Raw genomic sequence first — 12,487 nt, forward strand, 5'->3', positions numbered from 1 at the left:
ATAAATCTGTTTATAACACGCCTTCCGACCTCTGGCTGAGGACAAATTACACAGCCATGGGCCCATCCTCCTCTTAGTGTTATGCATGAGAAAACAACCTTAGCAGTAGGAAAAATCCGTATCACTTCATTCAGCAACCTCTTCAGATGATGAATTAAACGTGACAACATATAACCCAAAGGTAGACTTCCATAGTGCACGACGACAAAGTCAACGTTCATGATGGAGGCCACATATCTGCAAAGTCTAATCATTCTGCCGAAACTGCTGTCACCCAGACAGCCCCATAAAGAGTGCACTTCTTCAAATCCAAAATTACCAGCAACACCTCTTTGCACACAACACTTGTGCAGATGGCGCACGAAGGTGTCTCTGACGATAAGCACTGTGCGTCTCTCCATCTCCACCAAGCTCACAAGACTTTATTGGGACGATTTGGTACCGCCCCTTCTTGGCAACCATACCCTTAACACCGAATTGCCTATTTCCGACAATTCCATTTCCACCATGCTTATAATGGCATAATGTGGCACGTGCGCTTTCCCATCCACAGTTAGGGCCACAGCCCAGTAACGCACACATAATACTTCTTCTCTTTGCGCAAGCATTTTTGCTCCACTCCCCCGTTAGGTGCTGGTAAATTGTCAAACATGCATGCAGCATTCAGATACAAAACCTCTGCATAGCACACTATCATTTCTGCACACCACTCCATATTTACTGTTACACACTCTCAGTACACGTCCAGTTTCATTGCAAAGGCCCTCCACAATTATCAAGAGGTGCACCCACCACGGATTTGGCCATGCACACAACAGTGCAGCCCTTTCCACACCCACGACAGCAATATGGATCCACGCACACCACCATTTCACCACCTAACATAATGCACAAACATAACATACATGGCACCACTTCTACCCAACTGCCCCACACCGAATAACACCCATTCACGGAAAAGAATCCCAATTAGAAGAATCCACAAACTTACCAAGCCCGCTCCACCACTACCCACTGCCATGCACAAAGTATTGTGTCACTGGCAACCTATTCACAACAGCTACACAACATTGGGCCTACTTCAATAAATGTGCAGACATCACAGGAACCAAGCACATTTAAGCTGCACTTCAACCATACCGTCTTCTATATTTACATCACATAAAGAATGTACGGCCTTTGGCCATGCACCCAATAGTCTAGGCCTAGCACACACCCACCCCAATGTAATGCCACCATACATGTCACCATGTCACCAACTAACACAATCCACATACACAACACTCCCACCAGAACTCCTACCCAACCTCCACACCATTACTCAGCTATCCAGTACAAACTTGCAACATTTACCATATTTTCAAAATAAAACACTGTCTTCGGCACCCCTGTGTCCTGTCATTCACATACTACGGACATACCGACTTCCATTCGCTAACTATTGTCTCACTGCGAACCTACACACATACTGTTCGCAACTGTAACCCTACTCCACAATCTGCACACACCACACTATCAATGTACCCTCCTCTACCGGATACAAAGTCTCACATGCATTGCTACGGTGGGTGTACTCAAGCCCTAGGCTCTTCATTGCATTGCCGCCGGCCTACGCTCTTCTGCCATGCACCCAATAGTCTAATCCTTCAACAGACCCACCGATACTCCAATAGTCCAATCCTTCAACACACCCACTGCAAAGAAATCTACACACAGCACAGTAAACAAGCACATGTAAGTGGCACTTCAACCATACCCTCTTCCATACTCACATTACATAAACACTGCACCCTGTGGCCACACTACACAACTTCTCACTGCACCATCTCCTGCCATACACCAAATACTGTACCATGTTGCAACTATCACCACAACCATGGGACACACAATACACCCTTTGGAACTCTCTTATGCTGCTGTAGCACGTGTACAATGTGCTCCACACCCATTCTCCAAACATCACCTCCCTGTGCCTAATTCACTGTCAAACCTGCAAGGCTGCAGTGCAAGCAATCTGCACATAGCACACTATCCAAGCACATATAAGCTGCCCTTCAACCATACCCTCTACCATACTGACAGGATGCAGAGTCAACAATACATTAGTGCTGTCGTTCTGCTCAACGCCTAGGCTCTTGAGTGCATGGCCTGCGGCCTCCGGCCTTTGGCCATGCACTGTATAGTCTAGCCCTTGCACACACCCTTCCCAATGTAATGGCACCATACATGTCTCCTTCTCACCAACTCACACAATCCACATACACAACACCCCTACCAGCATTCCTACCCAACCGCTCCACTGCCATTTAGCTATCCAGTACTAAATTGCCACATTTACCATATTGTAAAATAAAACACTGTCTCCTGCACCCCTGCGCTCTGTCAATCACATTGTATCGACGTACCAACTTCCATTTACTAAGTATTGTGTCACTGCCAACCTACCCACATACTCCTCGCAACAGTAAACCTACTCCAAACAATCTGCACACAGCACACTATGCACCCACCCCCCTCTAGTGGATACAGAGTCTGACAGGCATTGCTAGGGTTGGTGAGCTCAAGCCCTAGGCTCTTCAGTGCATGGCCGACAGCCTTCGGCCATGCACCCAATCATCTAATCCTTCAACAGACTATTCTCAAGTGGTCCTGGGTGTACTCAGAGTGCACAACAGCACAATGCATACATTCTGCATGTTTTAGTCGACAATGGCCCAAATGGAAATTCTCGGCAGCACTTTCGTTAAATAACAAAATATTTGTTATTTTACAAAAGTGCTGCCGAGAACATGGCGGCACTCGTAAACTTCGAGGCCACCTGATTTGACTGTCCACCTGCTGAGCTAAGGAGCTGTACTGATCAGAATGAAGTCTGTGATGATTATTACATCTCCATTGCTGTTCACACTGGAAAACTGTTTCCTGATAAGACAAAAAAAGCAAAGTCTTTGCAACAGCTGTTGTAAGATGAAAATAAGTGCAACAGGAGAGAAGAATGCAAGTGGTAGATGTCATGTTTCCACAAAACTGCATTTCTATACAACTTCCTGTCTCGATCTTCCTCCATAATGTTTAGTTATTTACTGGCATCTGATGACAAGATACCCACCTGCAACCAGCAGCCGGCTTCCTGTGGCACTCCTCCACAATACTGGCACCGAAATGGTACCGTATATGTGCGGCACTTTAACGCACATTATAAAGTGGAGGAGTGGCACTAGAATACCCATGTTATATGGCAGGTGACGAAAGTGGTGGTTGCTAGGTTGGTTTCCCACCCATCCTAGCAACCGCCACATATTTTCTGAAAGTGGTACATTCATTCTGACTTCGGAAGAATGCTCCACCTTGAGAATAGGTGTTAAGTACCGAAAAGGTTATTTACAGTTATTCTGACTTTTTCGGTACTTAACACCCACATCAGAATGGGGCCCTCAGTGCCAATGGCAAAGTGATGCTAGGACCGATAATGCATGGTACGCCTCTTGGGCTTCACTCATAATCGGCTGATGGAAGGCGTGCTCTTTCCAGACAGTTTTTCGCCTTTTTTAAATTTAATACAGCGTTCAGCCGCACTCTAAATGAGGCCACTAGAGGTGACATGTCTTGCATGGCTATCGGCTGTCAATACTCTGGGGCCAAAACAGTACGATGATGTGTCAATGATATTAATGTTTCAGGAAATAAAAAAAGAGTGATAGAATGTCACTCTAAAATACATTTTAAGAATTGACTATATCTTCCAATAACATTACAAAACACACACTTTATATTTGCACCACACATACACTCTCACAGACACACACACACATGCAAGCGTGTGCTCACCCACACTTGTTTGTGCAACTATGGTTTAATTATTAAGGTCATATTTTGACTCAGAAAACAGCCATCTACCGCAATCTCATAATAAGCCTGCCGGCAACATTTGGCAAGTATTGGTTGACATTGGAAATATTCCGTCAACTTGCATTTTTTCACTCTTTGCAAGACCAACAAACTGCTATCATTAAAGGAAGTTATTTGTAATCTGTTTGCTGAGGGTACAAGAGTGCAAGCCTCCACGCCCTCCTTTCATCACAAGGGGCCGCAATGACCACTGTTGATAATTTCCTAAAATACCTCGACATTTCAGCTCCCGCCATGTTTTTTTTTTCATGGCGTGTTGGCATGTGCTTCATAAACGAATAGCAGGCCCTACATTTCTACTTGTGTGTACATCTATTGTCTGTAGCTCGTTTTACAATCCCAATAGCCCCAGAAATCATTCTCTGTGTGACTTAATAACAACCTTATCATGTTTTCTATAAATGACTCTAATGGTACTGCACCTCAGGCTTCGTGGCATCCACGTTGGATGGCATCAATTTGGAGTAATGGTGTTGGCCAACTTCATTGGGTTGGAGCTCTGCCCGTGGATTCAAACAGTCCTTGACAGGTGATATTGCCTGATCCCAAAAGGAAGTCTGCAAACATATCAAGGCAAGCCATGTTACTCTATAGGGCCAAATCACAATGGGATATCTTGAATGCAGATTGACCTGCGCCCATAAAATTCAGAAATGTTTGCATTAACCAAATGCGCATCGTTCACAAATTTGAATTATGCTAAAATGTGCCGCGTGGCTAGACCCAATTATTTCTTAAAATGTACATGCCAAAAATTAGATGGTTGCTGCCAAAAGTTGTTTTAATGGAACCTATTTACATATGCAATGGAGAAATATCCTAAGAGTTTCCGATGCAAATGAGGGAAGCAACTACAAAGGAAGTCAAATACACCTGAAACATTTATGATTAACAAAAAGGAATACATGAGTTACTACATACCAAGAATGTTTTTGCGGGGTTAATCTGGTATAATGTATATTTGTCAAGCATTATGTCACCACCTCCTCCAGATAAGACAAACAAGACACGGTTTCAGAAATCAGTAAGTAGGAAATAAAGAAGCCCTGTAGCTTAGGTCTCAGCACCTTCTCATCACTATTCCAATCCTTCAATTGTACTCAGGACCAACCAGCGTCCATCGATCTAGAATGCCCTGGTGATGATGCCTGAGACACTCATGCGTGATTCCACACGTGCCCACTCTTCAAGCACACTGCACCTCTTAACACCTTTCTCGCTCGTTTATGTTTCCAAACACAACCTCCCCTTTGCGCCTTGACACACCTCTCTTCACTTCCAGCCAATCTCTTTGCTTCACCATGGTGAGTTTTATGTATTTTAAATGGTCATAACACTCCTTCGCTTTATATTTTGCCCACCATATGCTTTGGGATAGCACCTCAGCATCCACTCCAACACTTTTCACGCTACCCAACCAAGATGTACATATATGATGCAAATATGCAGGTGCAATGTTTCAAACATAGGTGAAAATACAGGCTGGTAGAATATTATTGGATACCATGGACATGAGTAGGTCTGCCATTTATTTAAGTAACTTCTGCCATTTTATCGAATTGAGCCTAGTCCCTGTGACAATCGAAATGAGTTGAGGCCTCGTGAACATTGCTGATTTTATTATTATTATTATTATTATTATTATTATTATTATTGTATTTATTGAGCACGGAGCTAGTTTCGAGAAGCAACAATGCGCCTTAAAGAAGTATACAACAATACAGATACACAACTGACTGGTTTACAGAAGTGTACAATAGTACAGATGCATAATGGAGAACTTTTCAGAGGTAATAACTGAGCAGATATACAGAGGGGGGTAGGATGCAGAGGAGGGGCACTGTTGTGCAGGGTGGCGTGGAGGAGAGGGGTGGATGGCGTATAGTGAGTCAAGTGACGCAAGGGCGAAATGGTGAATGTTTCTACCATTTACTGAATTGGATTTAATCTCTGCAGCATCCTAGAGAACCTTTCAGGTTGCCATGTACACGGCATGATATCTGACAGTGCAAATATGAGTCATCCTCTAAGAATCCGGCTTGTGATTAGTGAATTAATTCTACGCCTGGTGAACATTATTGCATGGAATGTTGTTGCCATTTTGTTGCATTAAGGTTTCATTTCTACTGCACTCTAGAGAGCCTTTAAGGCTGCTGAGTACATGGCAGGGAGATGGTAGCACAAAATATTATTTTCCAAACAATTAGACCACTATTACATTTTCTTATGAAACCTGCCCCAGTGAGTCGAGCACACTATGAAATAACAGTTTGTGTTCTTGGCATATCCAGAAGGGTAGTTGATCACTGCAAGGACATGCTATTAATGTGGGAGAGCAGCAGGTTTTGGAATAGCTTGGGGTGCCATTTTGACTGGTATCTAGTTTGTTGCGGTAGCGGGCAAATTTTTCTCTTTTTACTAACTGCGCATGACTAGATAATCTGCATTGGATGCACATCGAATGTAACATATTACTGTACTAACCAATTAGGATAGGGCAATTTATGCTGATTTAGGTTTGTATATGCAGGAGCTAATAGGATGTTTAGAATGTGGTTACAGCCAATGTCTTGAATATATACAAATGTAGTCTAATTTTGTGGTTTTCACCTTTAATTTCTAATTTCTACTGTTTGGTGTGGACATGTCAAGAGCTTTCAGTTTTGGGTTCTCACAAGACCCGCTGACTTTCCCCGCTGTTATTGCATTTGCATTACAACTGTGTTTTCTTGCAATTCATGTGTCTCTTTATTGTTACTTCCGTAGACCCCGTTGTGATCTCCAGCACCTTCCGAGGAAAGCATGGTCACCCTGTTGCATGGCCCAGGCCGCGGCACCCTCATGCAGAAAGCAGTTTGTGTGCACACCAGTGGGGAGATGAGCAGATGCACTGTTTCTCCAAAAGCCTGCCTGGTTTTGGGATTGGGGGCTCCAGACCATGCTCTCCGGCCAGTTTATGAGGACACAGTATCTTGTGGACACAGGGAACACATATTAAGCTGAGTGCACTTTTTGTATAATATGCAGTGTTTTCCTTGATATTCTTTGATTGTCTATGAATAGATGAAGTATTGGGGAACGCTCCTCTTAACAGGTAAAGACAATGTTGTATTTGAAGTGATTGTCCTATGATAAAAGGGTTGGATATCCCTCAGTTCTACAAGGAATGGAACTAGCGGAGGTTTTGAGTACCCTTGTATTGAGGAAGGGAGAGAGGAAGGATCAACATCATTGTGTAAATAAGTGTTTTCATGTTATTAGTACTTGTATACAGAAAGGTGTTTTCTGTTGTTAAGTATTGGTAGCAGTTGTGTAGACAAAGGTGTTTGAAGTCAGATATTTGTAGCAATTGTGTAAATGAAGGTGGTTATTGTTAGGTGTTGTTAGAAGTTATGTGAATAAACCAGTTTTATTTTCGGGTTGTGAGCCTCGGAGAGTGAAACATTTGACGTTTTGGTGAGGAGAGTGGCCAGTTGGACTGTGTGAGCAGAGTTTTGTAGTAGTATGAAGACGCAGTTGGAGCACCTGTGTAAAGCGCTTGCTTCCACAATATTAGAAGATATTTTTTTTTTATTATGAAACTGGTTGTACCAAGACAACCTTTCGACAAAAATAAACAAACAACAATTAAAAGTTTAAAATTCATCATAAAATAACATAGATCACAGTCCAAAGGCTTCATTTATCTAAAACTTGAGCAGCATCATGGTTGTTTTAGTTAAATTGGAATTCTTAGTTATAAGATCACTACATTTCAGAAGTTACAAAAATATTGCAAAAGGAATGCAAGCCTCATAAATATCCATAGTTAAAAACAAAGAGCATACAAAAAACTTCAAATAGCTAGAAAATCGATAAGCATAATGGCCATTATAATTAGATTTGAATTCATAATCAGTTATCAACAATTATCAATAACATTTAATATTGAATACCAGGGATTGAATAAAATAGCAGATTCATATGTGAGTCTCAGCACCCCTGCATGGTTAAAAAGCTTCACCACCTCAATAGTCAATTTGGTCACCTCCCCACTTGATGGACGTTTAAATAATCATCAAGGTTGAACAATGACAGGTTAGATACAAAGTTCCCCAACAAAGTAATTCTCAATGTCAGCCTCTGTGGAGAATCTATCAGTTTGTGAGCATGAGTCTGCATTGCATCGTCAGCCTTATATAAATCACAAATCTCTGACACTTCCATTGGCCCCCCAGATATTACTCTGTGGCTCTCCCCTGTAAGTCGCAGGTTCAGCTTGAATCTCAAAAACTGGGAGCGCACATAGGCGTTAGGAATTTTTCTGAGATAAGCCAGAGTGGTACCCAAGGGAATCCACCAATTAAAGGCTTTTCATGCAGTTTGAAAGATTTAGCCGTTAACGTTGGTTTTATACAATCTCGCTCAAAAGGTTTCTTTTTAGCATGGGTTGCTAATCAGACCTCCCAAGGCCAAATTGCTGTCACTCAAGATAGCATCCATGTTACATTTAAAAATAATTAGCGGAGTGTAGGTAATCCACTTCATTGCGTTATTCAGGTCCTCATACAAAGACCCCAGCAATGGATCTGACTATCTTTCAATATAGGGCCAAGATCTGTCACGCTATAAGTATTGCATTGAGGCAAGGGCTAATTCAAAGCGCAGGGCAACAACGGGTAAACATACAGGCAGGCTTAGAACTTTTTTCCAAAGTCCTGGCTCGACTTTATCCCACTCTAAAGTTCTAGAGAAGGAACACATTTCTATACCATACAATAATGTCGGTATGACTTTCATATTATAGAACTCGATCAATGGTATAATAGAGAACCGACAATATGTCTTGTAGATTTTCTTCAATTGCACTGCAAATTGAACTGCCTTAGCCGTAATTTGCCTAAATGTTTGACCTTTATTGGAGGAAGCATCTATATGTAAGCTGAAATAAGTGATACTTATCACTGGGTCTAAAGCTTGAAAACCTACTTTCCACAAGAAACCCATATGCTTCCTACTATTTTTTGTAAAGCAAATAATTGTTGTTAATTACTAGTTTGTCTACCAGTAAATACTGTTTCACAGACTCCAAAAGTCGCTGCAACCCCAAAGGAGTACTATCCAGCAGAATAACATTGTTGGCGCACATAAGGTATGTCACTGAAAGTCCCAAAATATGAGGAGGAGCAAAGCTAATCCGTTGCAAACAGTCCTCGATATCCAAAAAGCAGAGATTGTACAAACACGGAGTGAGGACACAACATTGCCGTAGTCCTCTAAATATTTGAAAGTTATCAGTTAAGGTTTGGTGCCTGTTCAGTCTCACCTGTAAAGAATTCCTCTCATGCAAGTACACCAAACTCGATAGCAAAGCACAGGGGATGCTTGAGTCCTTCAAAGTGGCCCATAATAATGAACGATTTACAGAATCAAAAGCTTTTGAGTAATCAATAGCTACCACATACACTGGAGTGGCGTCTGTTAAGACTGATTTTCTATACTCTGGCCTGGTGGACAGATGTCTAGAAGGCCAACCTATATTGTGACAGGGACAACTCTGTAGAGCAGTAGCCAAACCAGTTCAGGTAGCAGTGACAGGCGGTCTAGGCTAAGTTCTTCAAAGGTGGTGAGCTTGGAAAGGGTCCACAATGAGTTCACACAATGGGAATCACAGATTAGACTTAGAAAGGATGTATACACATGCAATTATCATTTATTGACCAAACACACTATAGCAAAATGACTACTGGCAAGTAGGGTTATCAGATAACACTAGAAAAATAGGTTGCATATATACATTCACTTATCAGAGGGCATAATATACATCACACAATCCTGCAAAGGAAAGGTAAGGTTATATTATGCAGTTTTAAGTCCACAGGGAATGACCCCTAACTTAAAAAGGTCCAGCCCGAAGTTGTCTGGGGCCTTTTGCCCAATAGTTCAGGTAAAGTTCCACAGATTCTGTAAGGCAGGAAAGCATGCAGGTAGGGTCTCTGGGGACCAGTGAAGGGTTCTAATTGTCAAAGTACAAGTTAAACTAGCTAACAGAGGTAGCCCCAACTTTCAGAAGTCTTGAGCAAGCAAGCACTGGCAAAGCCAATATTGTCAGAATAAAGTTTATTATAAGCCCATAGACGTATAATTGGAGTTTAGGGGTAGGTAGGAACCACTGTAACTTTCCCCCTGTACTCTGATTCTTCCCAACACTTGGCAGGACAAAGGAAGAGGGTCAGAGGTTGCTTTTCCCACAATTAGTCGCAGTTCTCGATTTGCAGGGGTTGCCTGTCCTAGCTGATCTTCAGTTGGTGTCTTTTGCTGGTGCAAGGACTCTTGAATGAAGAATGCATCAAAATTCAATGCAGGACCCCTCTCAAGTCAGGTAAGCGATTTCAGATGGTGGTCACCACAGCACAGTGACGCAAAGGGACTCAACTGCCACAGTCAGACTTTCCCTCCTATCTCGGGTCCCCTTAATGCTGGGATACTGACATTTTGCAGAGGTGAGTCTTGTAGGGCCACCTGAGGATTTCCAAAGTTCCAGGTTGAAACTCAGAACGTTGACATCGGCAGCACGGTAGCCCAAACTCCGAGCTGGGCGGCCACAGGACAGTCCTGGGACACTTCCAAAGGCTGTTCTTTGCAGGCTACCGAGCAGACGTCAGTATGGATGTTGCCTCCACTCCCAGGGTCGCAGCTCCTTCGCAGGACTGCTAAAGATCTTCAGCAAGACAGGGCTCCTTCAGGACTGCAGCAAAAGTTGGTAGCCAGCCCTCATTCAGATGGGTCTCTGGTTTCTTTGCAGGTTTCACAGCTAGATCGAAGTTTTGTATCCTTCAGGTTTCTCCAGGATCTCTGAACAGTAGGTGCAGGGGCCCCCTTCCTATCCTAAAAGCCAGGTAAAAGCAGCTGCCCTCACTAGCCAATGACAGAAGTAGCCCACACACACACACACCCTTACAGGGGTCCAATCAGTACCACTTGCGGTGACACTCATGCATATGACTCAGACACGCTGAAACTGGTTTGTGGATTGGGACCAGACAGTCCCAGCCCACATCATGCCAGCAAACACACACGACCCTCCAGTAGCCCGCCAAAGCTACAGCTTTCCTGGGCACTGGTAGTCCTTATAAGGATTTTCCTGGCTTCAGAGGCCAGGAATAAAGCTAAAGAACAAGATGGCCAAAGGACAAGCAAAAAACCATGTGGCTTGGCCATGTTTGGACGCTAGCCACAGTTAGTAGCCAAACCTGGTAAACGCAGTAAGGCTAAAACAAAAAAGTCCCAAAAAATTGAAAAAGTCACTGCAGCCACAGCTTATCCTTTTAGCGCACCTAAAGCAAGCAAAAATCCTTTGAGTGTTAGTCTAGGGCAAAACAAAAATATTCCCCATTGTACTGCAGCGTAAACTGCATTGTACAATGATAAAAAGTTACCACAAGTGATACAAAAGTAACCACAGGTAGCAACACGGTAATGCCACTAAGGGAAACAAAGATTCCCAGTACTGATATCCTGAAGGACATTTCAATTTCCCCTTAACATATGAGCAAAAGCCAGGTCAGTGAAACGTAAGGCTTCACTGTACTGCAAAGAGAGCAGGTCAGTATAAAAAGTAAAAGCAAAATGTTTATGGGTCCATAATGATGGAAGGAAAGGAGCAGTAAAGAGAAATTTTCCCTAACAGCATCGTTTTCCCAGCTACGATCCTGTAAGTAAGCAATGATGAAGCCATTAAGAGTGTCGACAGTCATCCACGAAACCGAGTCTGGCATTTTTTTAAACAGCCTGACAGGGAAGACCAGTCCTCCAATTCCCTTAACACCAAGGTAGCAAAGACCTTGCTGTCACAATCTAAAAGGGAAATCGGACAGTAATTTAATGGATCAATACAATCTCCTTTGTTATAAATAGGAATTGCCACAGATTCTTTCTAGGTTGCTGGTGGGGTATTTCTTACTATTACTAAGGTGAATAAGATTCAAATAATCTTTGCCCATACACTAGTATCAAGTTTCAACGAAGCATTGCTCATCCGGTTTGGCTCAGGAGCCAGAGAAGTCAAAGATTTCCTTATGATCATTTCTATATGTTCAATGGAGAAAATCAGGGACCATTTGGCTGTCTGGATGGCAATACACAAAACTGTGTTCTGATTCTCAAGAGAGGCTCCTAAAATGCAGCTTCCAAATACTCTCAGAGATGTTTTTTTTATTTTTTTTATTTTATTCAGTTGTTTTATTTATTGGCTATTTATAATGCGCCTACACAAAGTGTTTCAAGGCGCAACAAGACAAGATGGCCGAATAGGGATGACAAAAACAAAAGTGGTCTTATTAGGCCTTGTGACTTTTAGAACGAGCAAGTGCAGTACCAAGAAGTGCGTGGAGGGGAAAGTGCCAATCAGAGTAGAAGGGCCAATAGGTTAAGCAAGTGTCAGGGGAGACCAGGTGGAAAGAGCCAGGGGAATGCAGAGAGTGCAGGGGAAAGGAGGTCCACATGCTAAGTGCAAGGTTCAGGGCTGGAAGGGCTCAAGGGGTGCAGGCCCAGCCAGGGTAGTGCAGGAGGAGGGGGCCCGCAAGGGCAAATGCAGGTG

Source organism: Ambystoma mexicanum, chromosome 13 (genome assembly GCF_040938575.1).
Source record: "Ambystoma mexicanum isolate Mex_15411 chromosome 13, UKY_AmexF1_1, whole genome shotgun sequence".
NCBI classification, from domain to species: domain Eukaryota; kingdom Metazoa; phylum Chordata; class Amphibia; order Caudata; family Ambystomatidae; genus Ambystoma; species Ambystoma mexicanum.